This window comes from Petaurus breviceps, unplaced genomic scaffold (assembly GCF_028583685.1).
Source record: "Petaurus breviceps papuanus isolate PSGF00001 unplaced genomic scaffold, PetGlider_PUasm1.0 190, whole genome shotgun sequence".
NCBI lineage: Eukaryota > Metazoa > Chordata > Mammalia > Diprotodontia > Petauridae > Petaurus > Petaurus breviceps.
The window spans coordinates 2,939,962-2,954,999 of record NW_027185810.1 but is presented as its reverse complement, the minus strand read 5'-3'; the positions used below and the strand labels follow the sequence as shown (position 1 = coordinate 2,954,999).

At 41.0% G+C, this 15,038-nt stretch overlaps 1 long non-coding RNA gene across 4 annotated transcripts in view; it reads left to right on the top strand.

The window, feature by feature from the left end:
- LOC138164560 (uncharacterized) overlaps positions 1-9,343 on the top strand; it is a 161,563-nt gene extending 152,220 nt beyond the window's left edge. The window contains exons 5-7 of one of the 4 annotated variants that reach the window (XR_011169125.1): positions 542-730; positions 1,458-1,537; positions 7,249-9,343. This is a non-coding gene — a long non-coding RNA (uncharacterized lncRNA). The remainder of the gene's footprint in view (positions 1-541; positions 731-1,457; positions 1,538-7,248) is intronic. The other 3 variants (XR_011169124.1, XR_011169126.1, XR_011169123.1) reach the window with 3 other exon arrangements.
- Positions 9,344-15,038: the final 5,695 nt, after the last annotated feature.

Sequence of the window (15,038 nt, the reverse complement as noted above, 5' to 3'; positions counted from 1 at the left end):
TAGAGGCAACTTATGGGTTTAAACTCACATTATGATGTAAATGTCCAAGATAATGATCTTTCCCAGAAGTCTCAGAATGGGGGGAGGGGCAGGCAGAATGTGAGGATGAGGGACAAATAGGTGAAAGAGCACTAGGGCTGGTTGAATGTTGTCCTTCATTCTTGAAGAGGATCAAAATGATATTACTATGTTGGAGTCAAGATATAGTGTGTCTGACCAATATGAGCTCAAATGCTTTACCATAGGTGGGGCACAAATAGTTCATATGAACATTTGGAGTGGAGATGCCTCTAACTTTGGGCATCTCATGTTTCATTTGATCTACTGCAATTCTGCTTTGCTCATATGGCGCAGTCAGTGCCTTCTTTTATGTGCGGACCATCATGCTGGGTGGTCCTTTGCTAAGCCGTCCATATCACACAATTGATTCCAAATAGGTAAAAATGGTAAAGTGATATGAGTGATGTCTTTTGCTTTGAGCATAAATTATATTTAAGTGAGGCAGAGTTGCAAAAGGTGTCCGTTTCACTCTCTCCTCCAGAGTCATCAAAGTCCAGCAGCAAGACAAAGTTGAGATGATGACTTGGGATGCAGTAGATGACCTTGGCATCTTAGATATCTAACCAAGCTCTAAGCATTCTACAACACCTGCTTCAGTCAACTTCATGGCTATTGGAGCAACTTGTTCTCATCTGCCCATTTGGCCAGAGGAAGTCTTCACATGTTTGGGGTATACACCCCATCCTCCAGCTCACAGGAAGATTTGGAACCCCATAGTCACCCTAAACCTAGTTTAGTCCATCTGCTGAAAAGTTTTACTGGGGTGTGGCCACTGTTCATGGTACAGCTTCTTGGAGCCAGAGGGGAGAGTTGGGTGAAATGTAGACACCAAATGTGGGTGAAAGAGCAGCCCTGAGAGGGCTCAGCAGCCCTCATACCAGAGCTACTAGTCTTCCCTGAGCACAATCTGTACCCCTGCACAAGGGCGGTTGATGTCTGAATAGGGACCTGGAGGAGAGTTCAGTACTCATTTGGGAAGTTGATGGGTGGGAAGATTGGACTTGGAAGAAGGCCAGATCTGTAGGATGGACCTTGGTTTAAATCCTGGCTCTTCCATTCACTGTGTGACCTTATAAGGGCCCATTTAACGTCTCTGGGCTTCACTTTCCTTCTCTGTAAAAAAGAAGGCTGAACTTGATGACCTATAAGATCCTTTTCTATTCTTAAACTATATCCTATTCAGGGTCAGTCTTGCCTAGTTATGATGAGGGCTAGTTTTGGTGACAGTTCCCCTAAACTATAACGCCATGGTCTTTTCAGCCATGAGCTGACTTGGTTTGACTGGCCCAGAGGTGGTTTGTGTGCTGCATCTTCTCATCACTGCTGGATATCCTCTCTCTTTCCCATTTGGTTCTAGTAACAATTGAAAAAGACTTACATTTTTTATTTGTTTTTAGTTATGTGAAATGAGATTGGGACCCCCTCCACTTTCCAGTTGGTTTAATTTTCTTTCTGCCAACAAGGCAAGAGAATTCAGGTAAGATAACATTCTTTTGATAGCTGCTCCTACTGCTATTGAATATAGATTGGAAAAATCTATGCCAGCCTTAAGTGTCATATGAAGGTTTCATATCACTGTGTCTAATTTTTTTTTAATAAAAAAAAAGTGAGGACAAGCAGTCAGTGGCTACATTGGCTGAAATTGAGTTCTTAAGTCTTTCTACAAGTTTCTCTCTCAGGTATCTCTGGTGAGTTGGAATGAGTCAAAGGTCAGTATTCATTTGATCAAATTAATTTTCAGATCTGTGCCATACACTATTTGAACTCAGGTCTCCAGAGACACACCACAAAAGCATCAACCAAAGCTGTTCTGGGGCAAAATTGTCCAGTAAAGTTTGCCTTTTGTGTCCCCAGCTTCTTCTCTATGTCCTTTCACCCTTTCAGTGACCTTCTGGAAGCACCTGTACTCAGTGTTCTCATATTCATATTCTCCATATTAATTCTGTTCTTAGAAAAAAGATCTGACCATTCATATGTAAGTATAACTTACTGATAAAGCTCAAAGTGTTCCCCTTTTTCTGGACATTTGCATTTTAACCAGAGTCTGGGCTTTAAGCCAAAGGGTAGGGACCAGTTATTTCACTGGACTAGGGGTACTTCCTGGTGAGGAAACTCCTTTCACTGAAGTAGGTCCTAGGTCCTACCTTCTCTAGAGAGTTGCCCAGAGCACTGAGTAGTTAAGTGACTTGTTTCATAGCAGGTTTACATATGAAGCTAGAAAAAGGAATAAATATCCAATTTTAAAATTTTAGGCTTGAGGGGAGGCAGCCTGGAAGGCTGGGGAAGAGGAAGTAGGTCTGGGTTTGGAGGTATATGACCTGATTTCAAATTCCAGCTCTACCCCTAATACCTGTGTGACCTTGGTTAAGTCACTTAACTTCATCTCTAAAATGAGACAATTGGACTAATTGGCCACTAAGATCTCTTTCTGCTCTAAAATATATGATTCTATGAAATGATGAGAGAGGATTCTGGCTTCCCAGTTCCTTGAGTGTGCTAGAACCTTAGTAATGGGGTCGCTGGGTCAAAGATAATGCACCAGTTGGTACCTCTTTTTGTAGGTTGCCATACTGTTCACATTTCTACCAGAAGTCTAATAGTGCACCTGCTTCTGTACAGCCCTGCCAATATTAAATCTTATTGCTTCAAAGAATGTTTTCTGATTTAATGGAGGTATGGTGGCATCTCAGAACCGTCTTATTTTACATTCCTTTGATTATTAGATTTAAACAATTTTCAGGTGGCAAATGGATATAACTTAGCAATTTACATTTCTGGCATAGGTATCTTTTTTTTTTTTTAAAGCAATCAGGGTTAAGTAACTTGCTCAAGGTTACACTGCCAGTTATTTCTGGGTGAGTATCTGAGCCCAGATTTGATCCAGGTCATCCCAACACTGGAGCTGGTGCTCTTACTCGCTGAGCCACCTGGCTGCCCCTAAGCAATTGGGGTTAAGTAACTTGCTCAAGGTTACACAGCCAGGTGTTTCTGAGTGGGTGCTAAGTGTCTGAGCTCGGGATTCGATCTCCAGGTTGTCCTGACACTGGAGCTCTTACTCGCTGTGCTACCTGGCTGCCCCCATAGGTATCTTTTTAATAAACAACTCCATTAATTCTGTAATTCCTTTAATGAATCTTTTTTTTTTTGTCATAAAGTTGACTTTCACTGCTGTGGTCCAATTATGAGTCACATACCAACTCTCAATAATATCTTTGAATTAAAATTTACTTCTTTACAATGATCTTACATCAAGATCTCTAGATTACTTTAAAAGAATCATCCAAATGCTCACATTCATATATTGACATTTAAAGCCCTGAGTATTATTATTGTCCTTCTCAGGGGTCATCTATATTGCCGAGTCCATTCTTTTCCTCTGTCATGCATCTGTAATGAGTATATATGGGAAATTTTCTTCCTTCCCCTATATTCTTTGTTTAAAGCCTTTTTAATCAGATCCTCATGTCACCCTAGTCTCTTTTTGGATGTACTCCATCTCAGTAAAATAGTCCATTATTCCTTTATTTTAAGACATGGTTCAGAAATTAAAATCTTATTCCCAGACTCCATTTTCTTAACCAGCTGTTCAATCTCAATAATCTCCTATTTCTTCAGATACCCTTGGCCTGGGGGTATTTATTTGTTTGTTTTTTCACTGGTGACCTAAAAGGTCTAACGAATGTATTATAGTCCTTCATAGTCTTCAATTTCTTGCTTAGGACTTCATAATCCCTATGCATGTGTTCTAAGTTTTTTGTGATCATATTTTTGTTACTACATCAGTCACTAGAAATGGTTCTCATCAAGTTTGATATGTATGGGAGGCTCCCTATCTATCCCTCTTAGATGTTCCAGGAAGAGAGCACACTTCCTAATTATTCATAGCAGATTGACATAAGGCCTTCTGGACATTCCTCCAAAGGGAATCATCATCTACTGTGCCCTACCTCTTTTCTTTTTATTATGTAATGGTAGCAGCATCAAGAAAGAGAGTTATGTCTAGCAGGAATATGCTTTTACTATCCCTAATCAAGGTTTGCTGATATTGCAAAGGAGATTGTAGCAGAAATAAAGAGAAATCCCAGTAGAAGGGACTTGGGAAGCCCAGGCTGCTGCAGACTGATGGAATGGTTTGCTAGCCATGTCTAAGAAACAATCACAAGGACCACAATGGCAACATGGTGTAAGAATTGTTGTCTTAGGTTGTCTTAGGTACAGAAATGGCATCTTCTAGGGAGGCAGTGAAACCTTATTGCCTGGAAAATGATACAGAAAGGAGGCAGGAGAAAAATAAAAAGAAAATAACTACTCTTTCACAAGGGGGAGAGGAAAGAAAGGAGTTTCTGGGGTTATTTTAGTGAGGAATTTGGGGAGCCAAGATTCTGTCTCTTTTGGAGGAATATCATCAGTTCCTTCCTTTCCATTTGCTACTCTGTACTGGGAGTTCACATCTTTCTTTGCCCTCACTAAGAGCTCTGAGGATGCTGCTGTCCCTGAACAGTTTGAGTTCAATGTTCTTTTCCCTGATGATCACTCTCAAGCAGGGTTTTTCTGTTCCTCCTAGGGATGTGGTGAAGACTAATTAGATAATGTCTGTAAAGTACTTTGAGTTCCTTAGAGATGGGCGCTATAGATATATTATTAATAATAGTTGTTATGAGTAGCAGTGGAGCACAGTGTTTCCAAACAAATGACTAGTTCATACTTAAATACCACAGGGAGAATGGAGAAGAGAGAGGGAGGGATCGATCAAAATGAACCCATCCTATGAAGAGTCTGGTGTCCTGTCATGGGAGGTAGAGGAGGAAGCTTCATTGTGGGGGCCAGAGAGGCAACTATGTGCAATTCCCTCCTGACTGTGAAACATGTAATCCGTGCTCATAATAGTATGATAGAGAGGCTGAGTAGTGTTATGTCCAATCGGTTAGTATGTGTCTAAGTACCCCAGATTCTTTTCCCTTCAGGGTTTGTTATACACTAGGAGTACTCATTTCCTGGGATATTAGATAGATCACTGAGCATTTCCTGGAAGAAATCCCCCAACAAAATAAGCCATTCTGTATTTTAGGGAGGAGAAAGAAGTGACCTTGCCAGAATAATTCCTATCTGGTATTTTTGGTTTGTTTAGGAGCACAATCTCTGTATCAATGTTAGTTGACCTTTATATATGCTTTATGGTCAGCAGAGTGCTTTGTATATATAATCTCATTTGACTGGTCTTACATCAGAACGTCCATATTACCAGAAGTCCCACCCACAACAAGTACATTTCCCTGCCAGTCCAATCTCTGACCTGTACCACCTATACACTGTCTGCCTTGCTCCAGAGTGGGTAACTCTCCACCCTCTTTTCACCTGCCTTTTTATGTGTTATCTTCTACCATTAGAATGTAAGCTCCTTGAGGGCAGGGACTGTTTTTACCTTTCTTTGTATCTTTAGCCTTAGCCCAATAACTGGCCCTTAGTGAGCACTTATTAAATGCTTTATCTGTCTTATCTATTTGATCCTCAAAACAGCCCTGTGAAGGAGGTACCCCAGACATTACTCTGCTTCATTTTACAGTTGGCAAAACTGAAGCTTAAGTTGTGTGACTTGGCAGTGGTCACACTGCTATACAGCATTAGAGGAAGGATTTCAAACTAGCTTCAAGCGGAACACTGTACTATCCTGGCTGCCTCTTATCAGATGCTTGGTTTGTTAGAGAATAATTTGAGATTTGCTAATCATTTATGTGTTAGCAGCTTTGTTTCCCCTCCTTTTCAAAGACTGGGCTCTCAGACTTTGTGCCCACTGCCTCAAGCCAACTGCACAGGCTGTCATTGCAATCGGTATGAGTGTGATACTGGAGAGATTGTAGCAATTGCCTTTTTTGGTTGAGTCTCCAAAGCCCCTTCCCCCAAAAGCTCCACTCCTCCTAACACCCAGGACCTTTTCCACTCATCTTCTTATTTTTCTTTATGATTATAGACCTACTGACCAAATGGGGCACTTTATGGAGCTTCAACTCTAGACTCACATAGACTGGTTTCAGCTCTGGTCATGTCTGACAAGGAAAAGAGGGGAGTCAGGTTATTTGTTGTTGTCTCTGGCTCTTTATACTGTTACCCTGGAGCCCTGAGACAAACAAAGAAGATTTAGTTTTGGTTTGTGTCTAGGTTCTCCCCAAAAAGGGAATAGAAAGGTACTTAATGTAAAGTGTTGATCAGGTATAGGGCAGCTATTTATTTCTACCTCCTAAAAGAAATACTTAAAACAGAAGAAGCTCTCAGATATATGTTGACAGAGACTTAAAATATGATATAATGACCCATAATGCCTACTATCTTTTGCCTGGAGATTGATACTTAAAACAGAAGAACCTCTCAGATACATGTTGACAAAGACTTAAAACATGATATAGAGACCCATAAATCCTATTATCTTTTGCCTGGAGATTGCTACTTAGAACATCAAATCATGAGACATTTTGTGGGACTGTTGAACAGCCCCTTTACCTTCACTTTGGCTTTTTACTTTCTGAGTAACTCCCTTGATGTAAAATTTTCTGGCAAGCCAGTGCTTAGCTTGAGATCAATCTCCTGTCTGTGGTTTTCTTCTTCAGGAGTGAATAGTCATAAAACCCTCAACTACCTCTTTCTGCTGTCATTCAACTCCAGCTGAGGGACTCCAGAGCTTCTGGACACTTTAACTCACAAGGATGCCTTCAGGTCATCTTATGAGGGCTTTTTGATCAGAGAAAGAAACACAAAATAGAAGAGGTCACCAGCAGTGGAAGTTCCAGGCTTTAGCTTAACCTAGGTTGCATATGTTGTCATGTGGGAAGAGTAGCCATAGCTGCTGAATGGAGGGGGGAACCACTTACTTCCCCTTGGGAAGTCCAAGAGAGAACTTTCTGAGTCTCAAGCCACATGAAGAAGAGATGAGAACGTGCGAAGGTTGGGAAATAGTCACTCCTTTTAAGGTATACTGAGTAGGCCCTTCATCTTGCTTTATTGCCCAATACTTTTTGATGCAGTGATCATGGGGGCAGGTGTGGGGAGAGATAGAGGCTTGATTTCACTTGTCTTTTATCGAGGCATTGAAAAGGTGGTACTGAAACCTCTTTCCCATCTTCCACATAGGCCAAAGAATATACCCTGATTGAACTGTCTCTATTTACATATATTTCTTATTTTTTCCTTTCTCAGGAAAATCTCCTAGTCTGAGAATGGAAGAATCCCCTGAGAATGACTTTTCTTTTCCATGCCTGGATCCTTCCCCTCACCACTATCTCCTAGGCCACATCAATACAACTTCAGAGTTGCCATGGAAGCCATTAGGTCAGCAAAGAAGCCTTCAGAGTGGATAAACTGTGGAGGAAAACTTCTCTGGGTTGGAGCAAAGAAGAACAAGCATTTCTGAATATTGGAATCACCAGCCTTTATTGGCTTCTCCTCATGAATCATTGAGTGAAACATTTATGGAGAGGACACCCAAACTCATCATAGGTCAGTCCCATAAATTGCATACAGGAAAACTGGCAGGTTTAGTATGGGTCAGAAATGTTCCAACACATTAGATGACTTGGCAGACTCATTGTGTATTAAATATCTTTACTGTGTTTGACATGTTTGATGTTAATTTAACCCCATTGGCCTCATGGGATAATTTAAATGGGGGTTTAAATAGCTACTAGAATCACCCCCTTCCCCTCAACTTTCTTCTTTAAGTAATTCCAGGGCCCAATGTCTTAAATAGGTGGCTTTCAAGTCCACGGAGCCTACCTTCTATTTGTTACAAGCATATACAGGCCTAATAAAATGTATCATGTTACTAAAGCCAGTTGTACCACAGCAATTAAAAGCTTTGGAGTTGGCTTTGCTCTGTCAAAGCTCCCACCCCCAGCATGACTTCCCTTGTGCTTATGGAACATCCATACTGACTAAGTCCTGTTTGTGAAGTTGAAAAGAGCATAGGGTTCTCTTAGGTTATAGCCTTCAGAAGAGTCATACATCTCTCGTGAATTTTAGGGGAATTCCCTAGATCCCTGTCTTGCAAACTGCGGAGTGTTTCAGATCTGGGTAAGCTACAAAGAAAATACAGTGTTTCCCTTGGTTATGTTAACTCATCTGATTCTCATAATAACTTCCCCTTGATGGGCCTCAGTTTTCCCATTTGTAAAATAGATGGGTTGGGCTAGATCATTCCTAAGGTCCCTTCTAGTTCAGACATTCTCTGACTGAAATACCTGGATGTCACTGTCCACCATGTTTTTTTCATTAGCATTTAGCAAACAATGGTACAAGGGGACCTCTCTTCCCTTATTTGTTCCAAAGCCCTCATCAGAGGAAATGTGTGGTTCTATTTTCTATGTTGATGTTCCTCAGGTGTAGAGTAGGTTTCTTGATATTATCTTTAGCTGACACAAATAAGAAAGGCCAGGCAGGATAACTACTGGAAGACAGTGACGTGGCACAATGGAGAGAACTGGGCCTGGAGTCCAGAGGCCCTGAGACACTGCACCTCAGATGCTTCCTAACTGTGTGACTCTGGGCAAGACATTTAACCTCTCTGTACCTCAGTTTCCTCATCAGTAAAATGGGGATAATAATAACTCCCACCTTCCAGGGTTGTTGTGGGGATCAATTGAGATGATATTTGTAAAACAGTTTGCAAACCTTAAAGTGTTATATACATGCTAGCTATTATTATTAATAAAGTTATCAATATTATTGTTATTCCTAGAATCTGCCTATTGTGGTAAAGTGAGGATGATATTACAAGTAAACAGAGTGCTTACACTGATTTCAGAAGTTCTGAGGAACCACCAGTGCACCCCTATATCCCTCCTGCACCTGCTGACTGGTACCAAAAATGCAACAATTAAGAGTTTTGTTTCTTTGTGTTTGGTTAAAATGCAAATGCCTCCAAGAGGTGGGCCTGCACGAAAGCATTGCAATACTTCAAACATCTGTGCTTTCATCAGTATAGATCCTTCCTCCACTCACACAGAATCATCCCTCTGGATGACTTTCTTGATGGTCTTTGGGAGTTCTTGCTGCTAAACTTTTGATCACTCTCTCTGAATTTAGGTAGCTTGGTTCTCGGATGATGGACATATTCCTTTGTCACTAGGCCGGTTCTCAAAGCCTTTCAGATTTGTTAGGATTTGCCAGAACTTGTGTCATCCTACTGTCACTGTCTTCAAGAATACAGGGTCACCTCTGTACCAGGATGGGGCATTGGAGGAGTTCTTAAGTGGAGTGCATTAAAACTCTATCAGCCACTTCTATCTCAGTGTGAGTTTATAAGCTCCTTTCCTGACCGCACAGTTTAATGGGGGAAGGGTAGTGGAGTTTCAGGACTTGGGTAGCTAAGACAGAATCACAGAATGCCAGGGCTCGAAGGAATCTTAGAAGTCATCTGCTCTAACTTCTTCAGCTTACAGATGAGCAAACCAAGGGCTGGAGAAATGAAATGATCTTTCTAAGGTCACCTAGCTAGTGAGTGGCAAATCCAGAACTTACTCAAACACAGCTCGACTGTGTTCTTTCCTTTATACCAGCAGGGTAAGGAAGGATTTCAAGTAGGACTGAGAAGAACAAAACAGGTGTGTGTGTGTGTGTGTTTGTATGTGTGTGTGGCTTGTTGAAGGAGAACACTGCTCATGTGACACCTGAGATCTCCCTAATTTTTAATTTAAACTTTTCTGATCTCTAAGCCTTAACTATTGACCAGAATGATGATTTGGAACCCAAGTCTATAGACTATCCCAACTAAAGTTTTTCCGTAGAATCTGATCTGGGAGGGATCCAAGATCAATTAATCCAGTCCCCTCATTCTTCAGATAAAGAGAACTTGCCTAAGGTCACCCAAAGTCTGACCCTGAATCCCAGTCTCTTGGTCTTTCCATCACATGGCTCTGTGAGATTCCTTTGATAATACCTACTACTTTGGTCTTCACTGCTTGTAAGTTCAAGTGGGTTATATTTAACCCTTTCTATAGTATTCTTCAATAAAGTTGGATGAGAGGTAGAGGGTATCTAGGCTCTTTTCCAATGGCTCCAGCTCCCACTGATGCATTTACCTAAATTTAGGGGTGACCCTCTATACCCCAGTTCCATTTAGCTACTAAAAGTAGCTTTTACAAAGAGATATTTACTTCAAAAAATATAACCCCAAATATAGAAACAAACTCCCCCCAATGGGGGAAGCATAATTCCTTTCCCCTGTTCCCCCTCAGTTTCTGGGGAGACAAAGGAGACTAGGTTCATAGCTTAGCCTGGTTGCTGGAGAGCGTAGTCTTGGTTCCAAGACCAAAACCATCATTGGGCTCAAAGTTCTTGGTGCTGGGACTTCTCAGGGCTTCCCTGAAGGTTGGGGCTGACTGCAATGTCCTCCCTGGAATCCTGGCCTGAATTCCAGTGGGTCCAGTGGGGATCACCACCAGCACCTAAAACTGAGAAGGCAAATAACATGGAAACAGAGACCCCAGGCCCATTTCTCTGAACCAGAGAAAGTAGGGGAAAGAAGTCCTTCTACTTCTCTGTCAGGTTGAGTTCATGGTGCCCATGCTTGTGGATAAACTATTCTTTTCACCCTCTGAAAACAACAGAAGATGACACATTTCAGCTAGTACCAGCTAGAGAGAGATTAATTCTCTGTCTCCCCAGTTTCAAGATTCAGCCTTTTTGGTGATTCAATCAATCAAAGGAGGCTACCTTGACTCATTCCGTAAGAGATGAAGAATGCCTCCATTTTAAGATATCTGGGCATGTCCAGGCAGGCCCCATATAGGTTAACTAACCTCCATGTTAGGCAATCTGGGCAAGCTCCAAAGGCAAACCCAGTGACGCCTGTATTTAGAGACTTGTTGCACACTATTTGTTTTCTAATTACCCATCCCTACAAACCGTGGGATACAGGCAAAAGTCCTAGGTATGGAGTTAGGTGGCCTGGGTTTGAATTCTGGCTCTGCTCTTAATAATAGATGAACTCAAGCAAGCCGCTTGACCTCCCTGGGTTTCAGTTTCTTTTACTGTAAAATGAAGTAGTTGGATTACATGGCCTCTGAAGTCACTTCTGGCTCTAAATTTCTTCTTAGGTAGTTGGGTGGCTCAGTATGTAAGGTGCTAGGCCTGCAGGCAAGAAGTCCCGAGTTCAAATGTGACCTCAGATACTTCCTAGCTGTGTGACCCTGGGCATGCGACTTAATCTGTCTGCTTCAGTTTTCTGTAGTATAAAATGAGGACAATAAAAGCCCCTCCCTCATGGGGTTGTTGTGAGGATCAAATGAGGCAATCTTCGTAAAGCTAAACTTAGCACAGAGTTCAGTACATAGTAGGTACTTAATAAATGCTTGTTCCCCTCCCCTCCTTCCTCTCTGCTGCTGCCAACATCCTTGAACACAAACTGGTTCAGCACAGAGGTATAATTAGGAATATTTTCATCTGTGGCAAAGCCCATTTTTTGGCCCATCCTCCCTTGCTTGCTGGCCTGCAACCTTGCTCACTTGTTTTTCTCTCTAGGATTGACTTTTCCCACATTGACTCCTTCAGGTCAAGGGCTCGATGGCACAATTTCACCAATTGTTTCTGACTCATGACCTATTATTCCCTCACCATCTCCTAGGGCCCTCCCTTCTCTAATCTTTATTGGTGAACAGATTGGCAGAAGACTGTGAGGTATGGGGATGGCATTTTTTTGACCACCATTGAGACAGAAGCACACTCTTCTCCCTATCACTGGCACATGGATCTTGGCCCTGACTGCCTTACCCTCCATTATGGCTCTTTTCCAGCTTCTGCTTTCTTTTTCTATTTTTATTGATGCCTTTTGTTTTTAATATTTTCATTTTGGAATATATCCCTTCCCTCCTCCTTTATCAAGCATGACATCACTTGTGTCAAAGATTTTTTTTAAAGGGTGAAAAAGGCAGTTTAGCAAGACCAACCAACACCTAATCCCTATCAGATAGTGTTTGAGATATTCCACACCCATAGTTCTCACCTCTGCAGTGATGGAAGGGTTGACAGTGCCTGCTTTCTTCCCTTTTTCTCATTTTTCTCCCTTAAGGGTTTATTCTCAAGAGAAAAGAGTATGCAAATTTAGAAATAATGTATAAGAGTAGAAATAATAGGTGCATACAAGAGAATCAACCCAAGTTTATCAATCAGCACTTAAACTTTTTCTAAGTGAAATTCCCCAGGCCAAATTGTCTTTTAGGATGGTTCTTTAGGACCACTGGAGCTATGCCCAAGTATACTGGTCCCAAATGGCCCAAATCAAGTCCTCTTACAGGAAAAAAAGTCATCCCTTTAATTTTTCCCTCTCAAACTCCAAATAGCAATAAGATGAGAATTGTTCAATTCTTCCATTCATTTGTGAATTTGTACTTTGGATATGTTTCCCCTACTTGCCAATCCACCTTAGCACATCTATTGTCTTTGACCCATCCAGGTCAGAAAGAGCAAGTCTATGAAAGTAAGTTGTTACCAGTTATTACTTGGCCAAATGACCACTTTCCTGTCCAGCCAAGGGAAAGGAATGGGATTTTTTAAAACAAATAATTAGTGGTTTTCCCATCATTTCAAAAATATAGGACAACCTGAGAATACAGAAAGACAAGACCCTTCTGCATAGCCTACTTTATAGTGCTGAGTAGGACTGGTCCTTTGAGGGAGAGAGAGAGAGAGGGAGAGAGAGAGGGAGAGGGAGAGGGAGAGGGAGAGAGAGAGAGAGGAAGAGAGGGAGAGAGAGAGAGAGAGAGAGAGAGAGAGAGAGAGACAGTGCACTAAGGGAAAGGGACCTGGTGCCAAGAAGGAGGTATGTTTATGCAGAACCTTCAGCAGGTGCACCTGGAATCCCCACCCCTGCTTGTTACTGTGCCCAGGAAGCCCAGAACACAGTGTTTAGATGACTTTGTACACACCTGGCTCAGAGTGTTAAAGACTCATGGAGAAAGAGAGAAGAGGATTGGCAGGGAGGTAGGAGCAGTGAGAGTTGGAAGGGGGTGGGTTGAGGGAGGAACATGAAGGTGAGAGCAAAAAAGGGAACATTTAGAGATGCTTTCTCAGATTTGGAGATGGTCTTGGAAACTTTTCCTTCATTTCAGACATGTCAGGGATCTCAGGGTATGAGGCTGAAGGGGTGTGGGGGTGGAGAACAAGATGCTACTGGAGCTTAATAAATACTCTCAGTTTCATTGATTTTGAACAAGATGAAGTGGGAAGCTGGCACTTGATCTCCTGTACTGTGCAATTTTGGGTAACTGAAGGTTGGAGTCTCCTGCAGTTTCCCAAATGCAGTAGAAACATCTAGAAAAGTACAAAGAAACATTTCACAGACATATCATCTACACAGATATGGACATACTAGTCCTCTTTGGTCTGCCTATGCAGCCATCTTTCAAAGAATTTAAAAATGCTTTACAAAGACTAATTAACTTTGAGAGAAATTTGAAGTGACATCTGATTGTCAGTTTATAAATGGGGAAATTCAACCATAAAGTTCAAAGTCTTTTTTTCTGACAACCAGGCAGCCATATGTGCAAAATTTCAAGTGAGTGATACTATGATTATGTAGTTTGGCCCATAGTAAGAATTAAAATCATGAATAAAACATTGATCCACCCTTTAGTCAAAAATTCACAGTACAAAGATAGATGGCCCCTGACTCTACTGAGGTACCTAAAGGGGGGCAGGAGGAGAAAAAAAAAAGCCCAAACCAGTTTATAAGAGCCAGCATGAGTCTAAATGCTTGCTTCCTACCTCTTCTCCAAAGATTTCCTAAGGGGCAAAGTCCATGGGGTGGGGAGTAGGTATCCTGGCTGTAGCCTTAATGGGGTGTGTGGCAGGGAAACAGCAGTGTCCTTAAATTACTTATTTTCCTATCTTTTTAATCAAATGATAAAGTTTATATCAAACATTAATGCAATTAATTCACTTGGTAATGATTTACATTTAAATAAAAATACTTTCAACCCACAAAATATCATAACTTTTTGGAACCACCCTCTATGTGTCAGTCAAGGTTGGCCATTTCTTCTCATTCATTGCCTCTTCTGTTTCTGCTTTTTCATTTTGAATTCTTTCATGCAATTCTTTCTGGATTTATTTATATCCCTCAAACTTGTTAACCTTAAATGCACCATCATATTCTATTACATTAACATTCCACAATCTATTAAACTATTGTTGGACTCTTAGGTTACTTCCAGGGCTGCCCTTTTTTAAAAAGTTATAAATTGTACTTCAATGAAAATTTTTGCATCATTTCTTTAGTTAATTTTTTTTTTTTTTTGGAAAACGCTTTCAGGGTATATTTCCAACAATGGAATTGTTGCGTCAAAGGCTATGATTATTTTTGTAACTTTTTCTGTGTACTGCCAGATTGCTCTCCAAAAAGATTCCTCAAGTTTGCAACTCTATCAGTGGAGAATAAATGTATCTGTTCTCTATAACCTTCTAACAGTTTGAACTTCATTGCTTTTATTTTTATTTTTCAATTTGATGGCTGTAAGTTGATACCTCCAAGTTGTTTGAATTTGAATCTCATTGGGATAGTCATTTTCTTACTCTAAAGTTCCCTGAAATGACACTAAAGTTTCTATGGGAGGGAAATAGCAATAATTAATGTCCTTTTGTAGACTTATTGAGGGACCTAGGAATAAGCCTTGCTGAGATGGCTGCTTCCATTGTTCCTTTGCTCTTTAAACTCAGTCTTTGCATTCCTGGTGTATTGCCTTGCCCTGAACCTCTTCTTCCCTGTAGTAGATGCTAATTAATATTTGCTGAAGGCATGTACTACCTAGTGCCATTTCCTCAACCCCTGTTTCTCTTGACCTCCTTGGTTGCAAATGTATCATAATAAGAGATTGCTTACAATTTACCAAAAACAAAACAAATGAATAAAAAACCCACAGTAAATATCTATGCAGACTTTTCATTGGTATTTTTGACATAGCAGACACTTCAAATAAACACCCTTCTTCATAATT